Below are 22,826 nucleotides of genomic sequence, written 5' to 3'. Positions count from 1 at the left end.
CTCTTTTTCTTCAGTAATAAAATGAGAGGGTTAGACCAGCACCTATGTTAAATAAATGCTAACTAGCTTGTGAGCTTGGTTAATTAAATAATTTCAAAGATGTAACTATAAAAGTTGATGTTTCCATAGCTTTTCGAGTAGAAAAACGTATGCTTGGCTAATTGTGCTATTTAATCACTGTGGAAAAGCCCACAAATAATGAGTTGGTGAATTTCCTTTTTCTGTTCTTAAGACGGATGTGTAGAAATAGCAAACCTTCTGTCAGCAAAGGAATTTTTTTTAATTGAGCACCGTACGTCCCACAATGTGTGTGCATCTGTGTGAATGTGTGTGGCTGTGGTGTGTGTGGTCTGTGTGAATGTGTGTGGCTGTGGTGTGTGTGGTCTGTGTGAATGTGTGTGGCTGTGGTGTGTGTGGTCTGTGTGAATGTGTGTGGCTATAGTGTGTATGGTGGGCAGACAGTACAACCTGAAATTCCCTTTCCTGGTTCTTAGATGAAAGGAAAAGTCTAGCAAACATTGCTTTTCATGAAGGGTTAGAATTAGGTTTTCTATATTAATTGGTATTAGCTGTACAGCCTCTCACGAAGGATGTTCATGTCTGTGGAAGGATGTTTATGATCCCACTGCAGGAACAGGGACAGTAAGCTTGATTTTCAGATTTGTGCCCATCTTTGGTAAAGGGAGACAAACCTAGTAAAAGATGTGTGTATTGCTAGAGAAGTGGAAAGATAGGTAGGTGACTATGGGTGGATAGATAGAGAGATGATAGATAAAGTGGATAGATAGATAGATAGATAGATAGATAGATAGATAGATAGATAGATAGATAAACAGACTGACCAACCGACAGATAGATAATGTTCTGCATAATAATGTTTTGGTCAAGGACAGACCACATATGCCATGGTGGTCCCATTAGATTGTAACAGAGCTGAACATCCCTACTGCCTGGTGACATCAACCATCATAACCTCACAGTTAAAGATATGACTCATGTGTTTGTGGTGATGCTGACACAGACAAACCTACCGCAGTGCCAATCATATAAAAGGAAACAGTAATGTCCTGGACCTTCACATTCACTCACTCCTCACTCATGGCTTCACCCAGAACAACTTCCAGTCCTGAAGGCTGTATTCATGGTGAGTTTCCTGCACAGGTGTGTCATTTTTTAACTTTTATACCCTATTTTTACTTTCACTTTTCTAAGTTTAGATGTGCTTAGATACACAGATACTTGCTTTTGTGTATTTAGATACCCAAATATGATTGTGTTACAGTTGTGTAAGCATTCAGCATAGTCACATGCTGTACAGGTTTGTAGCCTAGGACCAATAGGCTATACCATATAGCCTAGGTGTGTAGTAGCGTGTATAATCTAGGTTTCTGTAAGTGCACCCTCCGATGTAAACACAATGACAAAATCGCCTAATGACACATCTCTCAGAATGTATCCCCATCATTAAATAACATCTGACTGTAGATACATAGGTGAATTATTGCAGTGATAGAGGGGCTGAAATATAGATAGATTACAGAGATACAGATAGATGGATAGGTAAATAGCCATTTGTAAAATACAGCAAAATGTTTTAACAGTTCGTGCTCTCACTGTGAATTCCTTTTAAAATGTGTGCATGTGGCTTTCTTACAACATGTTTCTTTGGTTTGGGGTTAATTTGGGAACCAAGTAGAGATCTGGGCATGTATCTGTCTTGACAAAGAGGGAAATAGTGCGTGAAATGACATTTATCTATTAGCATATTTGAATTAAATGGGTTTTTAGAAAAATAGAGCCACTGAACTTCATTACACACTACCTAGCCCATCTGCCATTGAATGTGATGAAGATTGGCCATTCCAGCTTTGGTTTAAGGATGAATTCAGGTCATAAGATGGAATGTCTCCTACTCTGAGGACAGGATAGGGTCTTTAGTTGTATTAGTCCATTTTCATACTGCTATGAAGAAAAACCTGAGACTGGGTAATTTGTAAAGAAAAAGAGGTCTAATGGACTCACAGTTCTCCATGACTGGGGAGGCCTCACAATCATGTCCGAAGGCAAAGGAGAAGAAAAGGCATGTCTTCCATGGCGGCAGGGAAGAGCATGTGTGCAGGGAAACTGCCCTTTATAAAACCATCAGATCTCGTGATTCTTATTCACTATCACGAGAACAGCATAGAAAAAAACCCACCCATATGATTCAATTACCTCCCACCAGGTCCCTCCCATGACATGTGGGAATTATGGGAGCTACAATTCAGGATGAGATTTGGGCAGGGGTACAACCAAACCATATCACTAGTAATTCTTAACTAAATGCAGACTTGACCACCCATTCTGGCAGCTTGAGAACATGTAGAAACACATGTGTTATTCTTGGTGACAAAATATTTTGACCCACTAAGCCATTCATACCACAATCATTGAGATAAATACATGACATCCAGGAGAATGAAATGGAACCCAAGAAGTCAGCCGATTGCCTGAGCCTCAGATTATGTTTCTGTTACAAAATCTATCACACACTGATTTGGTTTGGATCTGTGTCCCCACCCAAACCTCATGTGGAAATGTATTCCCCAATGTTGGAGGTGGGGCCTGCTGGGATTAGATCATGGGGTAGATTGTCATGAATGGGTTAGCAAAATCTCCCTTGGTGCTGTGCTTCTGACAGTGAGTGGGTTCGCCTGATATCTGGTCATTTAAAACTGTGTGGCACCTCCCCACTCTCTCTCTCTCTTGCTCCTGCTCCTACCATGTAAGGTGTCTCGCTCACCTTCTGCCTTCCACCATGATTGGAAATTCCCTGAAGCTTCCTTAGAAGCAGAAGCTGCCATGCTTCCTATGTAGACTACAGAACTGTGAGCCGGTTAAGCCTCTTTTCTTTATAAATTACCCATTCTCCGGTATTTCTTTATAGCAGTGCAAGAACGGACCAGTACACACTGTAACAGCAAACGGAAAGGTTTATAATTTTTCATAAGACAAGAATATTTTGTTTTATAAAGGCAAATATATGTTACTAGCTTTGCTGACTTTTTTATGATTTTTAAGCAAGACTTAGTATGGGCAGGAAAGGGCAAATAATAAAACGCATAAGGGCTTAAGCTATGAGTTTTATAAAACCTGTTTGTTCTGAAACATATTTGTGTAAAGTCCCATTTAGAGGCTGAGATGCTGTTCTTAGCTCCACCTTACCTGTAAGCTCCTTGGGTCTCATTTTAAAATGGATGAAAAAGAGAAGAGACATGGGTGTGTTGATCCCAGCGGATGGAGTTCTAAAATTCCTGTGTGTCTTCTCCTGAGGGCTCCTCAGTCTAAGGAGGGTAAGGAATAAGTTTAGAAATTGTCAATTCTAAATCAAACAGGTTTTAGAATTCTAAAACAAAAGCTGTAAGCTGTAGCCCAGGAGGAACCTTTAGATATCATATAATGGAAACATAAATAGGGTGAAGAGGTTGGAAGCCAGCATCCTGTGTGTCCCCTCTGACTCTGTCCTTGTCTAGGTATAGGACCTCAATCTATAACCACCACCTTCTGGGTCCTTTCTAAAAATTGACAAATAATAATCATATATAATTAGTGTACAATGTTATCTTTCAATACATGTTTACATTGTGGAATAATTAAATCAAGCTACTTGGCATATCAGTAACATCACATCCTTAGCATTTTTGTAGTGAAAATATTTAAAATCTACTCTTTTAGCAATTTTGAAATATACAATACAGTACTTACTCACTTGACATCATTGATTGGTCCTCAGAAACTGCAACTTGGAGTGAAAAGATGTATAAAGAAACCAATTTTCCCATAGGCTAATAGCTATAAATAAGAGTAAGATTCTGACAGCATATTTTTGGTCACAAAATATCACCAAACTTCTAAATAAAGACCAAAACACTTCAAATATTAAACATTGAAATAAATATGAGCTATGCATACATTTAAGAAAGATTAATAAAAACAAGTAAGATAATTATTTGCCCAATTATTTCATTCAGGGTTGAGGAGACTGGAGTCTGTGCTGGAAGCTCAGGGCTCAAGCTGGGCAACAGCCCTGGACAGGATGCCATCCCACTGCAGGACGGCTCACACACTCCCACAGCCACTCAGCCTGGGACCATTTGGACACAGCAATTAACCTTATCTGCACGTCTTTGTGGGGAGGAAACCAGAGTGCTTAGAAAAACCCATGCAGACACAGAGCAAACATGCAAACCTCATAAAGATATTGTTTCTTCTGTCACCTGTGATTTTGGGTCATATTCAAGAAATCATTAACCAAATAAAAGTCGTGGAGCTTTTCCCTATATTTTCTTTTAGTAGTTTTATAGTTTCAGGTCTTACATTTAAGTCCTTAATCCATTTTGAGTTGATTTTTGCATATGGTGTGAGATAAGGTTCTGGTTTCATTCTTCCACATGTGGATATCCAGTTCTCTGAACACCATATATGGAAGAGACTGTCATTTCCTCATAATATGTTCCTAGCACTTTTGTTGAAATCAATTGGCCATAGATCTGTGAGTTTATTTCTGGCTTTTTATTCTGTTCCATTGGCCAATATATCTGTTTTATGCTTGTGCCTTGCTGTTTTGATTATTATAGCTTTGTAATATGTTTTGAAATCAGGTAGTGTGATGCCTCCATCTTTGCTTTTTATGCTCAAGATAGTTTGGATATTCAGAGTGTTTTATGGTTCCATATACATTTTAGGATTGTGTTTTCTATTTCTGTGAAAAATATCATTGGAATTTGATAGAGACGTCATAGAATTTGTGTATCATTTTAAGTACTATGGTATCTAAACAACATTAACTCTTCCAATCCATGAATGCAGGATATCTTTCCATTTTTTGTGTGTCATCTACAATTCCCTTTATCAATGTTGTATATTTTTCATTGTACAGATCTTTCAACTCTTTCGTTAAATTTACTCCTAGGTATTTTATATTTTTATACTACTGTAAATGGGATTGTTTTCTTAATTTCTTTTTTGTATAGTTCATTGTTAGTGAACAAAATACTACTGATTTCTGAGTGTTGTTTTGTATCCTGCAAATTTTCTAAATTCCTTTATTAAGTGTAACAGTTTTTTTGAGTCTTTAGAGTTTTCTATATATAAGCTTATGTCATCAGCAGAGACAATTTCACTTCTTCCTTTTCTATTTAGATGCCTTTTATTTCTTTTTCCTAATTGTTCTGGTTAGCACTTCCAGTACTATGTTGTATAGATGTGGTGAGAATGCACATATTTATCTTGTTCTGGATTTTAAGGGAAAACCTTTCAGCTTTTCATCATTAAGTATGATATTAGATGTGGGCTTGTCACACGTGGCCTTTATTGTGTTGAAGTGCATTCCTTTCATACCTAATTTGTTGAGAGCTTTGATGATGAAAGGATAATGAATTTTGTCAAATTTTTTCTGCATCTATTGGTACAATGTTATGGTTTTTGTCTTTCATTTTGTTGATATGGCGAATTACATTTATTGATTTGCATGTGTTGAACCATCCTTGCATCCAAGGCATGAATCCCACTTGATCATGGTGACTGATCTTTTTAACATGCTGTTGAATTCAGGTAACTAGTGTTTTGATGAAGATGTTTGCACGTATGTTCATCAAGGATATTGGCCTGTAATTTTTGTTTCTTGTAAGGTTCTCATCTGGCTTTGGTATTAGGATAATGCTGGCCTCATAAAGGTGAGTTTGGAAGTGTTCCCTACTCTTCAATTTTTTGTGAAGAATTTAAGAAGAATTGGTATAAGTTTTTCACTATTTATTTGGTAGAATTCAGCAGTGAAGTCATCTGGTCTTCAGCTTTTCTTTGATGAAAGATTTATTATTTTTGTTAATTATTATTACTGATTTGATCTCCTTACCTGTTATTAGTTTATTTAGATGATCTATTTCCTCTTAATTCCATCATGATAGGTTGTATGTTTCTAGGAATTTTTTTTAACATTTTTATAAGCATGTTTTACACTTATTTTTTTTTCCTTTTTTTTCTTTTTATACTTTAAGTTCTAGGATACATGTGCACAACGTGCAGTTTTGTTACATATGTATACATGTGCCATGTTGGTGTGCTGCACCAATTAACTCATCATTTACATTAGGTATATCTCCTAATGCTATCCCTCCCCCCTCCCCCAACCCCATGACGGGCCCTAGTGTGTGATGTTCCCCTTCCTGTGTCCAGGTGTTCTCATTGTTCAATTCCCACCTATGAGTGAGAACATGCGGTGTTTGGTTTTTTGTCCTTGTGATAGTTTGCTGAGAATGATGGTTTCCAGCTTCATTCATGTCCCTACAAAGGCCATGAACTCATCCATTTTTATGGCTGCATAGTATTTCATGGTGTGTATGTGCCACATTTTCTTAATCTAGTCTATCAGTGATGGACATTCGGGTTGGTTCCAAGTCTTTGCTATTGTGAATAGTGCCACAATGAACATATGTGTGCATGTGTCTTTATAGCAGCATGATTTATAATCCTTTGGGTATATACCCAGTAATGGGACGGCTGGGTCAAATGGTATTTCTAGTTCTAGATCCTTGAGGAATTGCCACACTGTCTTCCACAATGGTTGAACTAGTTTACAGTCCCACCAACAGTGTAAAAGTGTTCCTATTTCTCCACATCCTCTCCAGCATCTGTTGTTTCCTGACTTTTTAATGATTGCCATTCTAACTGGTGTGAGATGGTATCTCACTGTGGTTTTAATTTGCATTTCTCTGATGGCCAGTGATGATGAGCATTTTTTCATGTGTTTTTTGGCTGCATAAATGTCTTCTTTTGAGACGTGTCTGTTCATATCCTTTGCCCACTTTTTGATGGGGTTGTTTGTTTTTTTCTTGTAAATTTGTTTGAGTTCTTTGTAGATTCTGGATATTAGCCCTTTGTCAGATGAGTAGATTGCAAAAATTTTCTCCCATTCTGTAGGTTGCCTGTTCACTCTGATGGTAGTTTCTTTTGCTGTGCAGAAGCTCTTTAGTTTAAATAGATCCCATTGGTTTAATTAGATCTCATTTGTTGATTTTCTCAGGTTATCTAATCTGTTGACATATAATTGTCCAGGGCCCGTGCAGCATCTGCAGTGGGATGGGAACCCGCCAGCATGTTGGAGGCACAGACAAGAGAGTCCCTCTGGGTCCTTGTGTGAATAGTAGTAATGTGGTTAGGCTTTGTGTCTCTACCAAGTCTCATCTTGAATTGTAATCTTCATGTTCCCACGTGCCTAGGGAGAGACCTGGTGGGAGATGATTGGATCATGGGGGTAGTTCCCCCATGTTGTTCTCATGATAGTGAGTGAATTCTCATGAGATCTGATGGTTTTATAAGGGACTCTTTCCCTTCCGCTCCTCACTCTTCTCTCTCCTGCTGCCATGTGAAGAAGGGCCAAGCTTGCTTCCCTGTCACCCTTCACCCTTCATGGTTGCTGTGGGGAATATGAGCAGGGGGACTTCCCATTCCACCATGTGTCAAAATCACTCTTGGGTCTTTTGTTAAGTAATTAGACCAATGATGGTTGAGGTTCCTTAGTTTTCTCAGTTCTTTTTTTTTTTTTTTTTTAAGTCTGTAAAGAATAGATGCATACTTAAGTCTAATTCATTTTAAATATGTATTTATATGATACAAATCACATGTAATAAGTGCAACTGTTTTTATTTCCGTTTGCCTCCAACATGTTACAAGCCCATGCACTGGCAGAAGTTATTTTCCTCCATTCCATTTTCAGATCAAGCTTATACTCAAGTGGTTCTTTGGTAAAATGGGAACTATGCATTTGGGTAAATTGTGTCATTGTGAATGAGGATTAAATCATTGGCTACACAGTACCAGAAAAGATTGTTCACTAAGAATTTGAAGGGAGAATATTGAGATGAAACTAAAAAAGACATAAAAACATATGCATTTTTCCTAATGGACATCAGCAGATGCCACAGAATAGGGCTTTCCCTCAAGTTCTCCAACAGGAAAATAATCCCTGTCCTGCATTACAGGTGACTTAGCATAATCATGCTATTCTGACTGCTGGCTTAGTTATGCAGACATTTCTCTGACATCAGGTGAAGAAAAGCATTATTGATGGGGTGGCCATGGTGGTGGAGATGCTAGAGTTTTGCCTGTCTTTACCATATCAGTTTTCTATTGCCATGTAACAAACCCGTGCAAATTTAGAGCAGGTAACACAAGACTGTTTTATTATCTCACAGTTCTCATGGGTCAGGAGTCCGGCAGCGCCCGGCTGGTCATCTGCTTGGGATCTCACCAGGCTGAAATCAAGGTGTCAGCTGGGCTGTGTTCCTGTCTTCAAGGCTCACTCAGGGTTGCTGGCAGAATTCAGTCCCTTGACTTTATAGGACTCAGTTGCCCACCTTTGTTAGCCAAGGGCTGCTCTCCACCACCAGAGACCACCATGTGCATTGACATGGTCACCCTCTGCCCTCAAGCCAGCAGCAGGTAACAGGTAACCCCATGAGCCTCCAATCTATGACTTCCTTCACTCTGACCTGTAGACCCAGACATAAAGGGCCATGTGCTCAGGCTGTACCCCTGCATAAATCTCCCTAACTCAAGGTCAGCTGAGTTGAGATGTTGATTGCATTTGCAGAATCCCTTCACAGAAACACCTAGTTTCTGTTGATTGAATAACTGGAGCAGATGTTTCCACCAAGGTCTGAGAACGGGGCTGCCTTAGAACTCTGCCTGCTCTAGTGTCTCAATGTCTGTTTCACTCTGGAAAGCCCATAGCATGTCCACGCTTCTTAGAAATTCATCCTTTTAAAACAAAAGTGGCTTGGATGATGGTTGGCTGTGCTTCCACATGGTACCATTGGACCAAGCTGGATTTGAGCCAGGCTCCTGCCCCTAGCATGTGTGTTTCAGAAAATAAAGAGTGAAGAAATACTTAAGAACAAGAGAAATGTCTGTGCTTGAAAAGTATCCACAATCATTTTGCAAGTGAGGAAGCTTCACGAGAGGCTCAGAAAAGAGGAGGAGCTGTGGTGTCTCTGGTATGTGCCCCTGGGGAAGCATGTGGTATGAAGGAATAGTACGGGGATAGGAACTAAGGGATTTCTAATCCCACTTCACCCTCTTGGGGCCATGACCTAGATAACTCATGGGGACTCTTGTGATGGCTTCTTTGCCGGTTTAACCAAGTAGGGTGGGAGATGATATAATACTTTACTGCTTTCTAAGATAGTTTATGAAGGTAACAAAATAAAACTGTACGTTTAAAGGAGCTTTGAAGCAGCAGGAGTTCAGTGATTTTTAACTGTGATGAGGTTTGGGTCTGGGTTTCCACCCAAATCTCATGTTGAAATATAATCCCCAGTGCTGGAGGTGGGTCCTGGTGGGAGGTGACTGGATCGTGGGGCAGATTTCTCATGAGTGGTTTAGCACCAACCCCTCGGTACTGTTGTGATAGTGAGTTCATTCTCATGAGAACCAGCTGTTTAAAAGTGTATGGCACCTGCCCTCTTTCCTTACAACTCCTCCTATGCCCATGCCAAGTGCTGGCTCCCCCTTTGCCTTCCGCCATGATTGTAAGTGTCCTGAGGCCTCCCCAGAGTCCCGGTGATGCCGCCATGCTTCCTGTACAACCTGTGCCACCAGAGCCAAGGAAGCTTCTTTTCCTTATAAATTATCCAGTCTTGCGTATTTCTCTATGGCAGTGTGAGAATAGACTAATACAAATTGTTTGTGGAATAAGGAATGACTGAACAGAAGGAAGGAAATTCAGATTTCAGTGATTATCCACAAAGATGAGCAATTAAACGGCTCCAGAATCTCTGTCCCACAGAATTACCGTGCATCACTTTGCAACTCTTTCCAGGGGGAACTGCTTTTCATTTACCTGCTCACAGGAGCCCTGTCCATGCCTCTTGTTTTAGGTAGGCCTCAAATCGATTAAAAGTAATTGGCTTTCTTTTTTTCTAAAACATAGAAGGAAAGAAAGGGAAAGGAGGGGACAGGAGGGGAGAGGAGGGGAAGTGGAGAGGGAGAGGGAGAGGGAGGGAGTTAAGTAGTAAGGGAGGAAGAGACAAAACCCACAACTTAGGGGTCTTTTTGCCCCACATCTATCATGTTTTTTTAAAATACAATGAAATTATGTTTTGTGAGTCACAATAAAATTTCATTTGCTGTGTAGGCACTCACCTTATTTCAGAAGAAAAAGGCAGATGGGCTCTGTAGTAGTCATAATGGAAACAGACCTACTGCAGATAAGCAGATTTTGAAAAGTGATACTACAAGTCAGAATTATACTGCTAAATACTCTAATCTGTTTTGCAAAGGAGAGTATCATGTTTAAATAATCATACCAAAAAGAATCCCGTGGTGAGTTTTCTGGAGTTCGTCCATCCCGAGAGCACAGCACTCGATGCTCTGAGCTCGCGCGTCCCACACACAGGGCACTCCTTACCCAGGCTTCCAGGGAGACAGCGTCCTGGCGGCTGTGGTGCCTCAGGAAAGGGGGCTTGTTCTGGAATTTGGGAATGTGTTGGGTGGTTCTAGGAAGGGCCAGGAGATCAGGGCTCGCCCTGCACTGGGTGCCGTCAGAGCGTGGGCTGTGTCAGCAGCGTCTGGCTTAATTTCTATCCAGGAGCATGAGACAGGAAGTGGCAGGATCTAGGCCAGGCTTGTGGGAGCAGCAGCCCCTCCCTTAGACCAGCAGCCGCCAGGGACCTGTGGGGCCTTTGTGGTTGGACGGCGTCTCGTGTGTCCCCTGCTCCTGCTCTGCCTTGTTCCCTCATGTCCCTGGAGAGCCCCGGTCTGAGGCTGATGACATGTGGGACTGTTTTTCAGAGGAATCCCACAGCCCTGCCAGCTGCTAGCAGGTGACAGAGCTGCTGTTTCTTTCTCATTACGCCGTCTTTAAATTTTCTGAAAACTTTCTTTTGATGATAGAAGGTTAGGGTGTTCATGTTGATGGAAAGAGAATAATCCCATTCCACTTGGACCTCTACAAACGCCCAGTTCTCTGGCATGTATCCTACTCTGATAAGGGCAGGGGCCATGTGTTTAAGATCTGGAGGTCTCTAAGTCTTCTCAGAAGCCAATGCTGCCTTCAACACGGGCCAATTCTGGTGGGGGTGTCTTCCGTGGTGCCCAGCCCTGGGCCGCCCCCTCCACGGGCACGTAGGTGAATCAGGGTGTCCTGTGAGCACCACAGAGAGCTGCCCTGAGGCACCCGTGGACCCATTGCCAAGCGGATGAATGACTACCTAATATAGCTCTCCTGAGTTTGCTCTGATAGAGAACAAGGGCTGCTGATTTACGGAGGCACCCTGACACCCCTCCCCATCTGACAGATGTGTGGAGCAGCTCTGAGTTGCCTTCTCTGGGTGGAACTGCATCTGCTCCTTCTTTCCTGGGAATTCAAAATCATTCTTGAGAAATCATTCTGCATCTGCGTCATTCTCCCAACTCACTTCTCTAGGCTCCGTTACGCTTTCTCCAGGGGAGTGGTCCCCACCCGCACTGTGTGACGCTGCTTCCAAGATTCCCCGGGTGCTCCTCTGTCTCTGCCTCTCTCTCCATCTCTGTCTATCTCTGCCTCTGTTGGTCTCTCTCTGTCTCTCCTTGTCTCTGTCTCTCTGCCTCTGTCTCTCTCTGTCCCTCTCGGTCTGTTTTTGTCTCTGTTTCTCTCTGTCTCTCTCTGTCTCTGCCTATCTCTGTCTCTGTCTTTCTGTCTCTCTTTTTCTCCCTCTGCAGTCTCTCAGTCGAGTATCTTCTCTTTTCATCTCTGAGGATTATTCGTTTTTTTTCATTTTGACTGTAAGGGATTAGTGCCCTGTCTATGAAAAGACACTGCAAAGTCTCCGCTTTTGGACATTAAGATCTTTTCTTCGTATCCAAGCAAGATAAATTTGTAACAAGTTGTCTGCTTTAAACATTAATTTGATTTTTCTTTCCTTTGTGTGTGGAGATTTAAAAGGCTCTCAGGGTTTGTGATGAAAATGAACAGGAAGGGCTTCTTAAGCTGACGGTGCTGAATCGCTGTAGGGGAAAGCAGTGTAGGATGGAGGGCGTCTCCCTGTCCTGCCTTGGAGGTGCTGAATCGCTGTAGAGGAAAGCAGTGCAGCGATGGAGAGCGTCTCCCTGTCCTGCCTGCAGCCCGGGCGCCGAATCTTGTGTCTCCGCCAACTGTGTCCGATTCCTCAGTGCATCCTGGGATCCCTGTGCTCCTAGCCCCACGACCACAGCTGTGGCCAGAGTCATTTTACCATGAACCCCTCACCTCGATTTCCTGGCACCCTCCCCATTACAACTAAACATGAACCAAAGTCACTGAGTTTTCCTGCTGCTGAAAGGGGAGAACTATCAGTGACATCATTCGTGTTGGGCCAAATCAATCCCCAAGCAGGGAGGAGCCAGGCATGTCTGGCGGAAAGAGTGAATGGAGAAGGTTTTAGAGGCAGGAGACCTTCAGGGTGTACATGACCTCAGCACACTAACCTGGCTCTGAAGACCTCATTTTAGTCAGCGTGGGCTGCCGTAGCCCAGTTCCACAGATGGGTGGCCCAGTTCCACAGATGGGTGACCTTAGTTCCACAGATGGGTGGCCTTACGCAGCACACAGATGGGTGGCCTTATGCAGCAGGCATGCATCCCTCGAGCTCTGAAGGCTGCAAGTCCAGGGTCAGGTGGTCAGTCCGGTGAGGGCCTGTCCTGCATTGCAGACGGAACCTTCTCTCTGTGTCTCCCTGTAGAGGAAGGGGTGAGGGTCTCCCTGCAGCCTTTTCTGTAAGGGCACAGACCCCATCAGGCTCCACCCTCAGGACCTCATCACCTCTCAAAGTCCCCACCTTCCAACATGACTGCCTTGGGGGCTAGGATTTCAACACTGAACATTTGGGGAGCCACGTTCAATCCACTGGGAATTGGACCCCAGACTTGGGGATGGGAGTTGCTAGGGATACTCCACTTTTAGGAATTAGGCCAAACTTTTCCATTACTCTGGAAGTCACACTCTTCAAAAACTGGATTTCATTTTTTCTTCTATCTGTGCCTCTGCCTGGAGCACAGTCCTGGGGATGCTACCTGACCCTTGACCCTTGACCTGGCTTCCCAGCCTCCTCATCCCCCTCTCACCTCCTCTGCTGCATGGCCATCCCTCCTGTTACCTGCTCTGTGCTTACCTCAGAGACCAAATCGCCCCATGCTCTGCCTCCCAGGCCCCTCGCCTAGAGTGTTCCATGGCCTCTCTGATGCTGCGTGCCCAGCGTGGGAGGAGGAGGTACGGACGGAACCCTCGGCAGCATCTACAGAACGCATTCCACGTTCCCCTCACCTCATACTCAGTCTTATCTGAAAAGCAAAACTATTCTCCTGGCTGAATGGTTTCCTGGTGTCGAGATTTTTATGTTTACCTGGACTGGGCCCAGTCTCCAGGCCTCGGCTGGGTGTTCTGAGTCAGGGCTTGCCTCACTCTATGGCTCGTTTCAGATGCAACGTTTCCATCCCAGGAGAAAGAATGGAAGCCCTGATAACTCAGATCGCAAGAGTGGTTACGTTTCTGGAGTTCACGGAACCCCTCCAGCAGGTACACTTGTGTTTAACACCTAAACAAATAGGAAAAATGCAGTGTTAGGCAGGAAAACCTTGAGCTGTGTAAGCAGTGGCCATTCACGTGGCTTTAATGTATAGAAGAGGCTCTTTGTTAGTTAAGAACTGAGGTTGTGAATCAGAGACTGAGTTCTTTATAAAGGTCACTTGTATATGTGTGTCCCTACCTTTACCACTTCTGGCCTTATGAGTCACCTTGGGAAAATTGGTTAATCTACATCCTCCTTGATTTCTTCATCTTTAACATTATAACAACAGGACTTTCTTCATAGGATGATTGTGAGGGCTAAAACCACTGCAGCATATAAAGTAATTTACACAGTGTTTATTACAAGTTGTGAATAAATGCCAGCTGGTTCTTTTTATCTTCGTTATATATGCAATTGTTAGTAATCTCTGTGTTATCCTTCCTCATTTCTCCCAAAAGTATTAAATATTTAACTTTAAAGACGTATGTAGGAGTATGAAAAGAATCAGGATGCTTTTGTGAAAGGAGCCTAAGAATTCTTTGCATATCGTTGACCGGTCGTAAAATAAGCAGCAGAAAAGCAGTGCCAGGAGGAGACGGGCGTGGAATTGCACATCCTTGTGTCCGATCCTCTCTTGAGAGTCGGCTTTTACTGCTTTTGTCCTTCCGTAAAGTCCGTAGCTTACGGTTAGCAGGAAACATTGACGGGCGGCTCTTTGAGCCAGCGCTTCTGTCATTCCTGTGCACACTCAGTCCTGTGACCTCCCAGTGTGGGACGAAGCTCCACTCACATCTGCGTTTTGGGGTGGAATTTAAGCACCGTCTGGACTAAGAAATCATTGCAGAGACGTTCATTCCCAGGGATCTGAATGAGGCAGAAAAGTGCAGATGCCCAGAGACGATTCGTCCTGCTCTTGAGTGACACCAGGTCTTTCTCATCTTTGGCTCAGGAAGTGCAGCCCACGGTGGTACAGGTTAGCACACCTGGGCAGGGCACAATCTGTGGGCACACGGAGGCCCATTAACACCAGCCATGTATTCAGTGATCAGATTTTATGCGGGAAAGATTTCTTGACCACCATTTAATACCACTTGCTACGCTGGAAAAAAAGAAAAAAAAAAAAAACAACCTTGCTATGGAATATGTGATTAAATGATAACTTTCAAAAATGTATTAAAACTTTCAAAAATGCATTAAAGTTGGAACGTAAGGCATTCTATTGACCAATACCAAATTCTACTGGTTTATAACCATTGATTTGGATTCCATGGGCTTTGAGATAGCCTATTAGGTTATTGCCAATTTAGAGGAAACCTACATGGTTATGTCATTAGAAAGTTGCATTTGGATTTTAAAATGAAGGTTGATCCCTGGAAGAGGACCTGGAGGACTGTTGAACACAATGTGTGTTTCTCAAAAATGGGATGATTACTCAGAATGTTCTCCATATACATGGCGCCCTTTCTGCCAGTCACCCAGCTTCATAGAGGTTAAATCAGAAGCATAGGCAGCAGTGGGTGGGGCCGCGCCACGCTCTGTCCCCAGCACCAACTGGGAATACAGGCGGTGTTTCCGTTGGAATCACCCCATCAGTATGTAAAGACACAGGGGCCCAAAGCTGTGCTAAACGGAGGTGCAAGGCCTCGAGGCCATGACAGTGACGTCCTGGACACAGAAGCCTGTGATACACCAAGGCTCACACCGAGAGAAACGTGGGACCCAGCGTATGGAGGACGCTCTTCGACTGAACTGAGGGAAAAGGTGGAGACCGAGCCGGGCTTCTTGTGTTCATTTTCCTCAGCTATAGGCAAAACCGCAAGTTCTCTTATGCAAAATAGTTATAGAAAACTAAATTTTGAGAGGTTAGGACTTAGCCTCAGTAAATTTAGCCTGTAAGAATCTTTTAGACTGTTTTATTTTTATAGACAATAAATCTATCTGTTTCAAATTGATTGTATTTTGAATTTTTAACAGTAACTTCACTCATTATGTAAAGTGAACTTTTAAAATGTGTTTGTTTTTTCAAACATGAGGAATTCAAGCCCATAATCAAACCCATTAGACACACTTTACAGCACCTGTAACAGGCAGCTGCCTTGCTTCCCTGGATAGAAAGCGGGTGTCCTGCGTGCTGTCTGCCTGAAGGGAGAGGCGCGATGTGTAAGTGTCCTTGTACATTCAGCATCACCCCAACTGTGTATTTTAAATCAGTGTTTACATTTTTATAAAGAATTATTTCATCATCACTGAAAGAGGTTCTGTGGTGTTTTTTCCTAAGTTAATTCTGCATTTGCCCTTAACAACAAAACCAAACAAAACATACAAAAATCTCTTCTAGTGATGATGAAATAGCTCTTGAACAAAAGCAAACAAAAAATGCATGTATTTCCAAGCAGGAATTGAGCACCTACTGTGTGTACTTTCCAAGGTAGGAAGGATTCCTATAGGACTAACAGCCTGTCCAGCTGATGGCTGCTGTGCCGAGGCCACAGATGGGTGGAGGACAGTCAGGCCCTGGTTGGTGTCCAGCGTCTGCTGCTGCGGGCGGGTGTTCTCTCCTGAAGCAGAGGAGCCGCCTGTGCGACTCTAATCAACAGCATTGTTGGTGTGGAAAGGAGAGTCGCGGCAGACTGCCTTTGAGCTCCTCCGCTCAGGCGCGAATCCATTTCCCCACCTTATCCACCCTGGAGTCCTGCAGCTTCCACACAAGCTCCTCAGGCCTGTTGGAGTGTGGGCCTGTGCAGCCACAGCTGGGGAAGCTGAGCCTGGGTCTCCACTGAAGTTAGGGCTTGAAGGTAGCACTGGCCTGTTGCAGTCAGCCTTGGTGTCTGCCATCTGGTGGAATTAATCATTTCCTCTGAGACATGATTACATTTTACAGTAAACTTGTATAAAATATAAACATGTTCTCTGGTGATTCTTCTGCTCGTACTGGTGCCGCTATTAAAGTTCTGCTGGGTCTAAGCGAGGGCACTTTGCTGCATTCTGTGGCTCCAGATACTGCTCTGCTGGGCAGGTCGGCCTCCATCCTAAAAATGAGGAAGAGAGGCTGAGAGGCCGGCAGCCTCCCGCCTCGTGCAGGGGATGAGATGCAGCGCCTGCAGCGTCCAGGCCTTTCTGTGTCTCAAGGCTGGTGTCTGAGTGCTGCGCTGTGTGGGCTGAGTGCTGTACCATGTCTCAGATCTCAGCTAGTGCTTCTGTCATTCCTGTGCACACTCAGCCCTGCGACCTCCCAGCGTGGGACGAAGCTCCACTCACATCTGCACTTCAGAGCTGGTGGGGGGTCCTCGTGGTCATGGACTGTGAATTACCCATGTTCACATGTGTGCTTAAAATGTGGCCTTGACATTCACAAAGTATGGTTCTTTTAGGATCACAGAACATGGACTGCAAGGCCTGCTTTGGCCCTGATCCATCCGGTCCCCAGCTGTGGGTCCCTGCTGTGGGGGGAGCGCCTCTCTCTCACCCAGGCCCCCCTCAGTGCAGCTGTCCAGCCCCTGGGAGACCCTCAACTTCCACTCCTATGGTCCATGCCTGCACATCCAGGCTCTTGCCCACCTTGGGGGGCCTGCTGTGGGCTTCCTTTTATCAACAGATCTCAACATTTTCTCACGTTACCTAGAAATTACTGCTGTGTCCCGGGCCCTGAGCCACCTGGTTTTAGGAAGCTGTGGACTAAAGGGACAGGAGCTGACTTTGGTGTCGGGTAAAAGCACGGCCGCGGCTTCTGCTGCTCCATTCATTGTCAGGTGTGCAGCCTCCACCCATGTTCCATTTGATGGTCCAGATAACTTTCACTCTGGATTCATGCAGGCTACAGCATTCTGTTTTAATGATGAGGTTTTATTCTTTGAAATAGAAAAAGGAAACGAAGATCAGTGAGTAAACTTAGGCATGCTGTTGTGTTATGATGACCTGCCTGGTGTATCAGACAGTTTTATAAACAGACGGCACGGGCAGCCAGGATCAGAGGGACGGGCACTGGAAACTTGGATGTCTGGGGGCCGGGACTCAGGAGCAGTTTACAGAGAAGAAAAGGCTGATGCAGAAGCTGAGAAGATTTGGGGACAGTTCTGTGAGTGATGCCTTCACCTGGCTGAAAAGCGAAGTCCCCATTGTGCTCACAGGTTGCCCTCTGTCTTGCCTGCTGCTGGGGGTGCCCACCTGGGTGGTCGAGGCCAATTGGTTGGTCTCATTTGATCTCAGATAAACAAGAAGCAGCACTGAGCCCCTAGATGCTGGTTGTGCATCCCTGGAGTAAACGCAGATAATGATTCCACATTGTGGGCAGTGCAGTGCCCAGATCCATGGATCCCACCTTACGGATAGCACAGTGCCCTGATCGACAGCGTGGGGAGCCAGAGGTTCCCAAGCTTAGACCCAGGCCCCACACTCCGCAGCTGTTTGGCCCGGCCAGTGGCACAAGCCCCTGCTACCTACCGTCCTGCACCCTGTGTAGTTGAAATGACAGTGCCTCTTCCATAGAATCACTGCGAGGGTGAAATAGATCCGAAACATAAACCACTTAGGATAGTGACAGTGCCTCTTCCATAGGGTCACTGCGGGGGTGAAATAGATCCGAAACATAAACCACTTAGGATAGTGACAGTGCCTCTTCCATAGGGTCACTGCGGGGGTGAAATAGATCCGAAACATAAACCACTTAGGATAGTGACAGTGCCTCTTCCATAGCGTCACTGCGGAGATGAAATAGATCCGAAACATAAACCACTTAGGATAGTGACAGTGCCTCTTCCATAGCGTCACTGCGGGGGTGAAATAGATCCGAAACATAAACCACTTAGGATAGTGACAGTGCCTCTTCCATAGAATCACTGCGGGGGTGAAATAGATCCGAAACATAAACCACTTAGGATAGTGACAGTGCCTCTTCCATAGCGTCACTGCGGGGGTGAAATAGATCCGAAACATAAACCACTTAGGATAGTGACAGTGCCTCTTCCATAGCGTCACTGCGGGGGTGAAATAGATCCGAAACATAAACCACTTAGGATAGTGACAGTGCCTCTTCCATAGAATCACTGTGGGGGTGAAATAGATCCGAAACATAAACCACTTAGGATAGTGACAGTGCCTCTTCCATAGCGTCACTGCGGGGGTGAAATAGATCCGAAACATAAACCACTTAGGATAGTGACAGTGCCTCTTCCATAGAATCACTGCGGGGGTGAAATAGATCCGAAACATAAACCACTTAGGATAGTGACAGTGCCTCTTCCATAGCGTCACTGCAGGGGTGAAATAGATCCGAAACATAAACCACTTAGGATAGTGACAGTGCCTCTTCCATAGGGTCACTGCGGGGGTGAAATAGATCCGAAACATAAACCACTTAGGATAGTGACAGTGCCTCTTCCATAGGGTCACTGCGGGGGTGAAATAGATCCGAAACATAAACCACTTAGGATAGTGACAGTGCCTCTTCCATAGGGTCACTGCGGGGCAGGGAGGGGTGAAATAGATCCGAAACATAAACCACTTAGGATAGTGACAGTGCCTCTTCCATAGGGTCACTGCGGGGATGAAATAGATCCGAAACGTGAATTACTTAGGATACAGCCTGGCACAAAGCCAGCTTATAATGAGTGATGGCCTTTATGTAGTTCTCTGTTGTTACAGCTACTGCTGCCACTATCATATATGACCAGCTCTTATAATCAGGTGACATGCCCGGCAGTGTGGGTGTGAAAGGAAGCACAAGCCATTCAATGCAGCACCATGCCCTCGCTCCAGATGGTCCCCGGTGGAGAGGAAAATGATCATGAGGACGTGCTAAATGTGCATACGCCAGCCATGAGCTCCTCCCTTCACCTCTCTCCTCTGTTTGTTTCTCATAGTCCAGTGGTGTGAGCCCATTGTCAGATGAGGGAACCCCACAAAATGGCTGAGATCAGGTGGAGTCAGTCCTACCAGCAGGCAGCAGGCAGAGGGGAGTGTAGACACCACCTTCCTGTGACAAAGTGCTGGAATCCTGCTGGTTCGTCTCAAACAATTACTCACAAAGCAAACACTCACACGTGCCTACTGAGTGCCAGGGCTGTTAGTGCTGGCCGTGGTGGAATGAACAAAGTGCAGCATGCCCTCTGTGCTGAGGCCTGTAGCAAACACACAGGCAAGACACATGGACGTGCGCAGCATCCCTGCAGGCTGCTTCCTGTCCTTCCCGTCCATAGGGAGGCCTTGAGGGAATCCTGGACATCGCGCTCCAGTGCCCCACGCACTGGCCTCGGCATGGCCTGCGCGGATGGGGCCTCCTGCCTCTCCTGCTTCTGCAGCACTGACCGGGGAAGTGAGGGGCTCAGAAGACCCAAACCCTGTTCTCACGAAGCAACGGGAAGTGACAGAGAAGGGTGAGGAGGTGCCCTGTGAGACACCACGGGGGAGAAATTCTCTTTCTTGGACCTATTGAACTTTTCTTTGTCTCGAGTGAACACTTTATTTGTGGCCTGAGTTTCTGGTAACAATGACTTTTTTTTTCCCCCTGAGACAGAGACTTAGTTGCCCAGGCAGGAGTGCAGTAATATGATCTCGGCTCACTGCAACCTCCGCCTCCCGGGTTCAAGGGATTCTCCTGCCTCAGCTTCCCAAGTAGCTGGGACTACAGGTGCCTGCCACCATGCCTGGCTAAGTTTTGTATCTTTAGTAGAGACAAGGTTTCACCATGTTGGTCAGGCTGGTCTTGAACTCCTGACCTCAGGTGATCTGCTGGCCTCGGTCTCTCAAAGTGCTGGGATTACAGGCATGAGCCACCGCACTCAGCCCACAATGACTTTTTAATGAACAAGTTACTACATAGTTCCTGAACTTAAATTAGCCCTCTTTATTAATATTTAATATGGACTATTTAGAAATGCCACTGCATGACAGGGAAGTAGAAAAAATATATTTTTCTAAATTGTACTAAAAAATAATATACTACAGAGAAGTTTTGAAATAAAATACGTGAACGAAATTTCAAGATTTTTCAAATTCTGAAACACACACATTCTGTTTTTGTCTCATGAGTACTCATAATTTTCATTCATGAGCTAAAATACACACATGCACACACACACACACATGCACACTCTCCTTATTTTCCAAAGCATGAAGGCTTAAAGTAAAGAAAACAGGCATGTGTGCAATGCACACCTTTCCTCCCTGTTACCGCAGGCCCAGAGGGAGGTGGTGGCCAGAGCCGACGGGGAGTGACAGGCTGTGGTTGTAATGAGGGCCACCAGCCATCATTTATGGATGAAAGCTTCCTTGGTTAAATTTTGTAAGGTCCAATTTATTTGTTCTTTAAAAACTGGACAGCTTATTAAAAAGGCGATTTACACATTTTGACTTCCCTTTCTCCAACATTGAAGCTTTGACGAGCAATTAAGAATTCTCAGTTTTTAGGGTCAAATTTTATAGTTACTGGAATCCCACAGCACAAGTGAAGCAGAAGGTTGGAAGACTGGTCATTGGTAGTGGATGTAGCAGGGGTCTCGGTTTGGGGCTTTAATAATAACTGATAATGCTCTGTGATTGGTTTCCGCTGAAGCAGATGATTTGAAAAAGGGTCAAATCTGTTGAGGTATGTTTTGTGACAGGAAGATTCCCAGCGGTGTGGGCGGGATTCGGAGGCCTTTCTGGATGTGCACAGGAAGACGGCAGCGAAGGCAGGCAGTGTGACCAGACGCATGAGAGCCGGGCTGTGGGGCTTTTCCCGGCAGGAGCCGCAGAGTACAGCATTGAGGCTGGCACTGAGCCCACGTAAAGAGTGCAGGAAGAACGGCCTAAACAGACTGGCTGTCCTCCACGGGAGGTGGAGACCAGAGCACGGAACTTCAATTCCTTAATGTCCTAATACATTAAGACATGTGCTTTGAACTTTGTTGGAATAAATTTATTTCTCTTAGCCAAAAACTGTGAATTGATTCACTTTCTAGAGTATAAGTCTATTTTCAGTTTTCTCTTTTGAATTGAAAAATTCTCTAAGGGCATGAGGAAACCCTGGGAGGTGGGTGGACTTTTCAAAAGTGCCGACACGGTCAGTGCTTGACTTCCCCATGGATGGCGAGTGTCTGGGAGCTGGTTTGGTTTCTTCTCCGGGGACGACGGGGTGCCAAGAGCTCTGCCTTCACTTGGTGTGGCTTTGCTTACAGTGGCTTCCTACAATCTCATGTGTGGCCATCAAAGAGCGTGTTAGCTCCTGAGCAGCAGATGCTCTGTGAATTTTAGCTCCGACAATGACCTTGGCCACGTGAACACCATCCTAAAAGGCCTGAACGGCCACCGCGAGGCAGGTAGAAGCCGGGTTCCAACCGTGAGCCACGGAGGAAACTCGGAGGAAACCGTGAAACTCGGAGGAAACAACGGCCCAGAAATGCCCTGGAAGAAGCGGCTCCTGATCTTGCATCCAGACGTGCCTGAAAGCAGATTGCGTAACTTACACTAGTTACCCGGCTTCTATAATGATAAACCAAACAGTGAACCAACAGTCAGCCATGCTGTGAACTTTCTTTCCCTGTTTCATTAACATGTTAGTATCTGCCATCAGCATTCATGTCAACAACTTTCACTATTTCTGTTCATTTGATACTTAATTTTTATTGCTTTCTTTGACGAATTACAGACTAATAATGTTTATATGGTACTTATGAGCTTAAAAATAACTTTGTTTCGGTTATCCCATTTGTTCCTCTCAGTATTCCTATTTTGTGGTACAGTTGGCATTTGAAGCCCATCGTATGGACAAGGAAAGCCCAGCTCAGAGGTGGGATGTCCAGCCTGCCTCATGTAGCTATGGCATAAACGTGCCTGGACTGCACACGCCTCCCTTTTCATTGCAGGACACAGCCGTCTGCCCCTCATGTGAGGCCGAGAGCCTCTGGGGCTCCACGTGCGTTCACTGCCTCAGGGGGCAAAGCTGATGATCTTTCTCAAGACCACAGCATCGATAAAGGGTCCTTCATGGAGCCTGAGTCCACCGTCTCTACCTCACATCTTATTCCTGCTACATCAATGATGGTGTAAACCTCCGAAGGCAGAGTTAGGACTCTGGACTCAGATTCCTTCTCACCACTGACTTTACAAGGATAACCACAGTACTGACCCTGCTGAGAGTGCCCAGTGTTCAGTCATCATGCATTTGGTGCATACGTCACCAACCCTGAGAATCAGGAAATGCCAACTCCCTGAGAAGACACTGTTATTAGCACATGTGAGCTGGAGCCAAGCGGTGACCACGCGTGTCCTTCACACACCCTCACATGCGCA

General features: G+C 44.8%; 1 protein-coding gene across 8 annotated transcripts in view; it reads left to right on the top strand.

Annotated features, from left to right (window-relative positions):
* The window catches only part of SNTG2 (syntrophin gamma 2), a 400,470-nt gene that overhangs the window by 252,030 nt on the left and 125,614 nt on the right, over nt 1-22,826 (top strand). The window lies entirely within an intron of this gene.

Source organism: Symphalangus syndactylus, chromosome 18 (assembly GCF_028878055.3).
Source record: "Symphalangus syndactylus isolate Jambi chromosome 18, NHGRI_mSymSyn1-v2.1_pri, whole genome shotgun sequence".
Classification (NCBI taxonomy): domain Eukaryota; kingdom Metazoa; phylum Chordata; class Mammalia; order Primates; family Hylobatidae; genus Symphalangus; species Symphalangus syndactylus.
Note: the sequence above shows the minus strand (reverse complement) of the source record. Positions and strands in the feature narration are given on the sequence as shown.